Source organism: Balaenoptera acutorostrata, chromosome X (assembly GCF_949987535.1).
Source record: "Balaenoptera acutorostrata chromosome X, mBalAcu1.1, whole genome shotgun sequence".
In the NCBI taxonomy this organism is placed as follows: Eukaryota; Metazoa; Chordata; class Mammalia; order Artiodactyla; family Balaenopteridae; genus Balaenoptera; species Balaenoptera acutorostrata.
In genome coordinates, this window is record NC_080085.1 from 32,461,784 (window position 1) to 32,470,732 (window position 8,949).

General features: G+C 36.9%; 1 pseudogene; it reads right to left on the reverse strand.

Annotated features, from left to right (window-relative positions):
- Positions 1-5,861: 5,861 nt before the first annotated feature.
- On the reverse strand, positions 5,862-7,454 carry LOC103007697 (T-complex protein 1 subunit zeta-like; annotated as a pseudogene).
- Between the last annotated feature and the right edge of the window lie 1,495 nt (positions 7,455-8,949).

The window sequence follows — 8,949 nt, forward strand, 5'->3', positions numbered from 1 at the left end:
GGGTTTTTATGGTCTCATACAAATTTTAGAATTGTTCTTCTGTTTCTGTGAAAAATATCTTTGGAATTTTGATACGGATTGCATTAAATCTATTGATGGCCTTGAGTATTATGGGCATTTGAATAATATTAATTCTTCTGATCCACAAACAGGGGATATTGTGCCATTTATTTGTGTCTCTACATTTCTTTCTTAAACATTTTATAATTTTCAGTGTATGAATTTTTTGCATCCTTGGTTAAATTTATGCCTAAATATTTTATTGTTTTTGATGCTATTGTAATTGAGATTGTTTTCTTTATTTCTCTTTCAGGTATTTCATTGTTGATGTATAGAAATGCAACTGATTTTTTTAATATTGATTTTGTATCCTACAACTTTACTTAATTTGTTTATTAATTCTAACAATTTTTTGATGGAGTCTTTAGGATTTTCTATATATAAGATCAAATTATCTGCAAACAGAGGTAATTCCATTCAGCATTTCTTGTAAGGCAGGTGTAGTGGTGATGAACACCCTCAGCTTTTGTTTATTTGGTAGCATCTTTGTCTCTCCTTCATTTCTGAAGGGCAACCTTGCCTGGTAAAATATTCTGGTTAGCACTTTTTTTCTTGCAGCACTTTGGCTATGTCATTCTATTCTCTCCTGGCCTGCAAAGTTTCTGCTGAGAAATATGCAGATAGCCTTACAGGAGTTCCCTTGTGTGTAATTTTTTTTCTCTTGCTACTTTTAAAAATCCTCTCTTTGTCTTTGATTTTAGACAGTTTTTTTTTAATTTTTAATTTTTTTTAATAAAGTACCTTGGAGAAGATTATCTTGTTTTGAAATTTTGGGGCAGCCTAGGAATTTCATAAACTTGGATGTTCAGATCTCTCCCCAGACTTGGGAAGTTCTCAGCCATTAATTCTTTAAATAACCTTTCTCCTCCTTTTTCCCTTTCTCCTCCTTCTGGGATGCCAATAATGTATAGATTATTTCTCAATGATATCGTTAGATTGCTTCTCTTAATAATTTCCTATAGTTCATGTAGGCTTTCTGAACTCTTTTTCATTTTCCTTTGTTCTCTTCTGACTGGATAGTTTCAAACGATTTGTAATCTACTTCACATATTTTTTTCTTCTGCTTAATCCACTCTGACATTGATGTTCCCTATTGCATTTTTCATTTCTTCATTGTAATATTTAGCTCCCAAGTTTGTTTCATTCTTTATTATTTCTATCTTTATATTAACCTTCTCATTTTGTTCACATATTGCTTTCCTGATTTCATTGTATTGTCTTTCTGTTTTCTTGTAGCTCACTGAGTTTTGTGAAAACAACTCTTTTGCTTTATTTTTTCATACAAGCATAGTTGATATTTAACATTATATTTCAAGTATACAGTGTAATGGTTCAGTATTTTAAAACAAGTATTTTAAATTCTTTATCAGGCAAATTGCATATCTCCATTTCTTGGGTCAGTTACTGGAAAATGTGTTCCTTTGGTAGTATCATGCTTTCTCAGTTTTTTTCATGTTCCTTGAAGTCTTACATTACTGACTTTGCATTTGAAGAAGCAGTCACCTCTTGCAGTCTCTACTGACTGATTTCAGGAGAAAAAAACCTTCCTTCAACCCTATTAGGGATTCTGCAGCTTTCTCAGATCTTTTCTATGGGTATGCCTGTTCCACACTTCTTATCCCCTCTTGTGGGGAGACTCTTTAACTTGTATACCTTCTATCAATTCCACAAAGCCAGTCCAGGTGCTGATAGCCTCCCATTTGCTCACTTTCCAAGCATGTTATTGTTATATTACTCATTGCATCATGATATATTTGGTTTTATTTATTTATGTATATATGTATGGCTGTGTTGGGTCTTCGTTGCTGCGCGCAGTCTTTCTCTAGTTGTGGCGAGAGGGGGCTACTCTTTGTCGTGGTGCAAGGGCTTCTCATTGCGTTGGCTTCTCTTGTTGCGGAGCATGGGCTCTACATGCACGGGCTTCAGTAGTTGTGGCATGCGGGCTCAGTAGTTGTGGCTCGTGGGCTCTAGAGCGCAGGCTCAGTAGTTGTGGTGTATGGGCTTAGTTGCTCCGCGGCATGTGGGCTCTTCCTGGACCAGGGATCGAACCTGTGTCCCCTGCATTGGCAAGCGGATTCTTAACCACCATGCCACCAGGGAAGTCCATGATATATTTGGATAGGAAGGCTTCTTCTTCCCCAACCAGATGTGAACTCATTTAAGTCAGGCCTGTGTCGTCATTTTTTGTATTCTAATTCATGGACAGTTCCTGGCACACTGTAGCAGCTGCTTTATAAATATTGGTGGAATAAATAAAATAAAAATTTAGAATTAGAAGCAACCTTAAGACAACAGTTGTATCATCATTTGGAGACTTTTCAGAAACCTGTCTATGGCATACATTCATTACTGACAGAGTGCAAGTTGATGTTAATTCTCTGTAATTCGATTTTGCAATATGTATCAAGAGCTTTGAAATATTATTCTTTGAACCCTAAGTTCTACTTTAAAAAGTAGTCTTCAGAAAGAAATTATAGATGCCAAAATAAACAAAAGTTTTTTCAATTGTGACAGTTACCCAGCCCAAAATAATTTAAATGAAAAGTGGAAATGTGGCTGTAAAGCTAGAAAAACTACAAAGGAAATTCACAAAATTGAAGGAGGAGTTGCAATCCCCAGGGCCCAGGGTCAGGCAGCAAGGACCAGTATGTGCCAGGACATTCCTGCACTTCATCTATCATTCCTCTCTGCTTGTTTTACTTGACTTCACTCTTCAGATGGGTTTCCTCTCAAAGAAGAAAATACGAACCCCAGCAGCTGCAGGTTTCCACCCTGTCTGCTTTAGCAACTCCAGAGATAAAAGAGCATTTCTTCCCCTATTTTCATAGCATCTCTCTATCAAACCAGAAAATGTCTTGGATTGACCTGCACTTAGGTCACGAAAACACCCTGTGACTAATTATTGTTTCCAAGATAGTGTGATAGAGAGTGTTGGTGAGCCAAGACAAGGATGCTAGATGATTTAAAAGAGAAATGCATGAAGTGTGTATCTCCTGTGAGTTAGAGGATTATATTCCAGCACATGCACCACATTACAATATTAAAAAATGTTTAAAACAGGTTCTTCACTATAGCAATGTGGTTAAATAAATTATTTATTACCTGAATACAGTAAAACATTATACAACCATTAAAATTCCTTTTACAGAATGTCTAAAGATATGAAAAGGTGTTCATGATAATATAACAAAAGCAAAAAGATAAAAAATATTTCTAGGAAACACACCAAAAAAATGGAAGTTATCTTTAGAATATAGAACTATAGGTTATTTTATTTTCTTCTTTACAATTCTGGATTTTCTGAATTTTCTACATGGATCATTAATTTTGCAATAAAAATATTTTTAAAATACCTGATACATATCAGGAAGTAGGATATACTGGCTGATCTTAGGGCTGTCAGATGAGTTTGTAGGCCTGGTAGAGAAGCTGTATGGAAGCACAGTACTATTGGTTTCACCATCATTCTTACTTCTGGGTCCAAAGTAGTGATTGAAACTTGGGTTTATAGGCGTGATATATGTTTGTGTTTCTTATTAGAACCTATTATAGGAGTATGTGGGTGTTGCCAGAGTCTGTTCTGGAATTGACCTTTGAGCTAAGTCATCTAAGAATTAGTATCCTGTTTGTAACATGTTCAAAAACAAAGCCAAATTATCTATGTTTATTGACAGTGCATGCTGAGGAAAATTTTTGTATTTAAATACATTGCATATCTACTGGTAGTGCAATCCTGGGTCTTACTGCCAAATGGAAACATTATGAAGCAATGAACCTGTATTTTATTTTATTTTATTCCAGCTTTTTTGAGGTATAATTGACAAATTAAAGTTGTATACATTTAAGGTATACAGCGTTGCAACTTGATATATATATGTGTGTGTGTGTGTGTGTGTGTGTGTGTGTATATATATATATATATATGTATGAAATGATTACCACAATGAAGCTAATTAACACATATATCACCTCACATAGTTACCATTTTTTGTGTGTGGTGAGAATACTTAAGATCTACTCTTCTAGCAAATTTCAAATATACAATATAGTGTTATTAACTATAGTCACCATGCTGTAGGTTAGATCCCCAGAACTTATTTACCTCACAACTGAAAGTTTATACCCTTTGACTGACACCTCTCCATTTCTGTCACCCTCTAGCCCCTGGTAACCCACTGTTCTACTTTCTCCTTCTGTGAGTTTGACTTTTTTTTAAGATTCCATATGTAAGTGAGATTATATAGTATTTGCTTTATCATGTGCACCAAGAATACACAATGGGAAGTTTATACCTGGAAGTTTATACCTTTTGACCACCTTCATCCATTTCCACCTTCACCCATTTCACCCAGTTATAAAATAAATAAATCATGGAGAAGTAATGTACAGCATGGTGACTGTAGTTAATGATACTATATTGCATACTTGAAAGTTGATAAGAGAGTAAATCTTTAAAGTTCTCATTACAAGAAAAAAAAGTTGTAGCTATGTATAGTGACAGATGCTAACTAGATTTATTGTGGTGGGTGATTTCACAATATATACAAATACCAAATCATTCTGATGTATACCTGAAATGAATATAATGTTTTATGTCAGTTATATCTCAATTTTAAAAAAGGATACACAACGGGGAAAGGATAGTCTCTTCATTGTTGTTTGGGAAATGGTATACAGAAATGCAAAAGAATGAAATTATACCTTTATCATACACCATACACAAAAATCAACTCAAAATGGTTAAAGACTTAAATTTAAGACTTGAAACCATAAAATTCCTAGAAGAAAATGTACAGGAAAAGCTCCTTGACATTGGTCTTAGCAATGAATTTTTGGATATGACACCAGAAGCACAGACAACAAGAGCAAAATTAAACAGGTGAGACTACATTAAACTCAAAAGCTTCTGCACAGCAAAAGGAACAATCAATGAAATGAAAAAGCAACCTACAGAATGAGAGAAAATATTTGCAAATCGTATACCTGATAAGCAATAAACATTTTAAATGTCAAGCCCTCATTTATGGAAGTCTTATATTTTCCATTGGGAGAAATAATATAAAATCCCATGGTCTAACGACATAAGGTGAAAAGTATGAAAGCAGGTGAAAGAAATCAAGTTACTCTTCTGACAAACTCAAGAGAGAACTAAAGGTGTTCTTAATCCACTAACTGTAAAATATGGTTGTAAGTTTGGCAACCACAAGAAATTCAAATTGCTCAATATTTATATCTCTGTGAATTATACTGACTTTAGGGGAGGAAGATATTGTTAAGTTTCTCAAGTATCTAGTTGAAAAATTTTTGAAAGTGTGAAAGCCTTAGTCATAAACATGTCTTATTTCACTAGAAGCATGGCAGAAATCCCTGCTATAAATTAGCAAAAGGATGTCATAAAGATGAGAGAGCATTTAGTGGGAAGTAGTGCCTGTGTGTTTATGCTGAAACTAAAGGAGTTTTCTTTTTTTTTTTTGGTGTTGTTGTTTTCTAAGGAATATTTAATAAGAAGGTAGATAACATGTGCCTATCATGTATTTTTATATCACTGAAGCTAAAGCAAAACATCCTGTTTATTGGCAAGTATGGCCTGTATGTGTACACTACAGTGCAATTTTTAAAATACTGTAATTATAATTTCAGAACCTCAGAATCTGAATAGGTGCCAGTGTTCTCTTCTTTTTTTATATGGGAAAAGAAAATCCTTTGAAAATCATTTGAAGCTTGGACAAAAATTCCATAGCTATATTCTTAGGATCGCTCTGTAGAGTCTATGATTCAGATGATACAAGGGAAGCTTCAATTCAGCTTTTTAGAGAAGACATTCCAGCTCTCATGATCTCATCAACCAGGAGAATGTTGGTGGCAATCACAGTGCAGGAATGAAGAAGCTGTTTCTTTACACAATAGTTATCCCATATGCCTACTTCTGCTGCTACCATTGGCTCACCTGTATTCAAGTCTACACCCACAAGTTGACCTGATTCTGAATGTTCTGCTTGAACTTTAACTAGTGTTTCCTGAAGGTCAAAAACAGAGTTCTGAGCAAGAACCTTGGGAATCATGAGCAATGCATCAGCAAATGCTTGAACTCCAAGTTGGGCCCTGCCCTTTACACTGGGCTTGTATTTAATCAGGGCTTCTGCCACTGCCACTTCCACTGCACCAGCACCTGGAACTACACAGCCATCATCAATAGCATTTTTAACAGCCCTCAAGCCATCTCTTATTGCATCTTTGATTTGAGTAAGTGTGTGCTTATTTGGTCCTTTGATCAATAATGTGACCGAGCAAGGATTGTTACATTTCTCAATAAAGGTGAACTTCTCTTCTCCCAATGTATATTCATAGACAAGTCCTGCATGTCCCAAACAATCAGGATTTAGGTCATCAAGAGAATTTAGGGCTACTCCACCACAAGCAGGAGTCAGCCTTTCCATATTTCTCCTTTTAGCTCTGCGCAGAGCTACTATGCCTTCTTTTGCAAGAGCATCTAAGGAAAAGGGGTCAATTCCCTTTCGATTAATAACAACAAATCCTTTATCTGAATCACCACGGGCTTTCGTTTTCAGGTCTATCATTTTTTTAACTCTGTCTTCAATGAATTTTCTTTCAGCTAGTTTCTCTCTCTCCTCTGCACTCTTGTTAAAAAAAAAGCCAGAATTCACTTCTGTTTTTCCATATTCTAATGGCACATTGCATGTGAGGATGTACGCATCTTCTACTCTCTTTTTCATATCAGGATGCCATGCCCCATGGTCCAAAACAAGACCTCTGATTAAGCTTGCATCAGTTTCAGATTTATGTTTCATCTCCATGATCTCAACCATGAAGAGGTCAATAGGTTCATCTTGTTTTTTAATGGCTAAAATGGAGTCCACTACAGCCTCTGTTAAGACATCAGCAAGTTCAGCATGAACTTTAGTACGTAGAGATGTTCTGGCCACATCTATAAGTGTTTCCCTGTCCATCTCTTTGCTTAGTTTGACTTGTTCCAAAAACTGAAGTGCCTTTTCCTTTGGAGCTTCAGATCCTTCGGTAATTATTCTGGGATGAAGACCTTCAGAAATGTAGAGATCCACCTGCTTCAGGAGCTCTCCAATGATTAGGACATTGGAAGTAGTACTATCACCAGTTATGTCATCCTGGGCTGTTGCTACTTTGGCTATTAAGGAGGCTGTTGCGTGTTGAATTTGCATTTCATGAAGTAGCACGTTTCCATCTTTAGTGAGCTTGATGTCTGCAGCACCAGAAACAAGCATCTTCATGGTGCCCTTAGGCCCCAAGTTGGTCCTCAGCACGTACTGCAGCCCCCAGGCCACGCTGATGTTGACGGCCAACACTGCGTGGGCTCAGGCCATCTCAGCCTTGGGGTTCAGGGTCTTCACGGCCGCCATAGCTGACCCAGCAGAAGAAAATGAGGGAACCCGGCGTCTGGAAAGCCCAGAGCCGGTTCAGCGTGGCTGGGAGGCGCTATACAGGTCTTCTGGAGAGGGAGTTTTCTTTTTTATTGTTTGAATATTTAAATAATGTTAATAGCTTGTGAAATTTCTTTTTACTTAGGTCACTGATAATAATAGGAAAACCTTCCAAATACAAGTGAGAACTATTTCTTCTTTTTTTATTATTTATTTATTTGTTTGTTTATTTTGGCTGCACTGGGTCTTAGTTGCGGCATGTGAGATCTTAGTTGTGGCATGCGAGATCTTTAGTTGAGGCATGCATGTGGGATCCAGTTCCCTGACCAGGGATCGAACCTGGACCCGCTGCACTGGGAGCGCAGAGTCTTACCCACTGGACCACCAGGGAAGTCCCTGAGAACTATTTCTTAGACATTTGCTTTTCACCTCTATTATGTAAAAATTGAAGCCATATGAGGATTCAAGCTGAATTATTTACTGCCTCAACTCAGTGGACAGTCGCCACTCCTCCACTACAGTTTGGGCTTTAAAGATCTAGTATAAGGTAAAATGAAATACACCTCAACAACTCTGTAGGGAAAATGGGTCAGTCTTATAGTTCAATCCTTTTGGTTTGAGATCCCTTACAGAACTCATATCCCCTTTAAATACAGCTGCCACCAGTCGATATGATTTTTTTAAATTCATTTTTTCCTGGTCCTGAGTTACTGAACTTTGGCCACAAATTGCATTGTATTTAGGGCCTCTCCATCTCACCTCTAAAGTTGGAGCATGTGTCTAGAAGAGAACAGAAACAAAACAAGCAAAAATCAAAATAAAATAAAAACCCAAACTAAAGAATCACCCTTCATCTTTCTGTACATTCTTGCTTGTCTGAGTCCTTCCTTACTTTTATGGCTCATGACCTGTCCCATCTCCAAACATTTGATATCTGTTGCCACTTTTTAATCATATTTACCTCATACATCTCATCAATAGTTAGGTTGACGAGTTTGTTTTCAAATCTCAGTAATCACTGTCCTTCATTGCATGATGACTTGAGAACTAGTTTTTCATATATTTTGGCCAGGTTTTTTTAAGTTTGTTTTATGTGAAAACGTGAATCTAATCCTTATTAATATATCTTGACTGGAGGCATAAGTACAGTGCCATTTTTTAAAATATGATCTTTTATGCCTCTAACCTCACTGAAAGTCAGGCTGGTCAGTTCTCTCTAATGTTCTCTGGGGTCATCCCTCCTTTCTGAAGCCCTCAGTTAAGTCTGAGTTCAAACCACCTACAGGAAAATGGCTCTTCCACCATTTACATCTCCCTTTGCAAACCTGCCTTAAACAATATGACCCCGATCAACAATCCTAGTGACCTTGAAGAGACAGCAGCGTGTGGTGGCTTGAAGCGAGATCTTAGTTCCTGCCCAGGAAATGAACCTGGGTAGCCTGGCTGAAAACCAGGAATCCTAGCCACCAGTCCG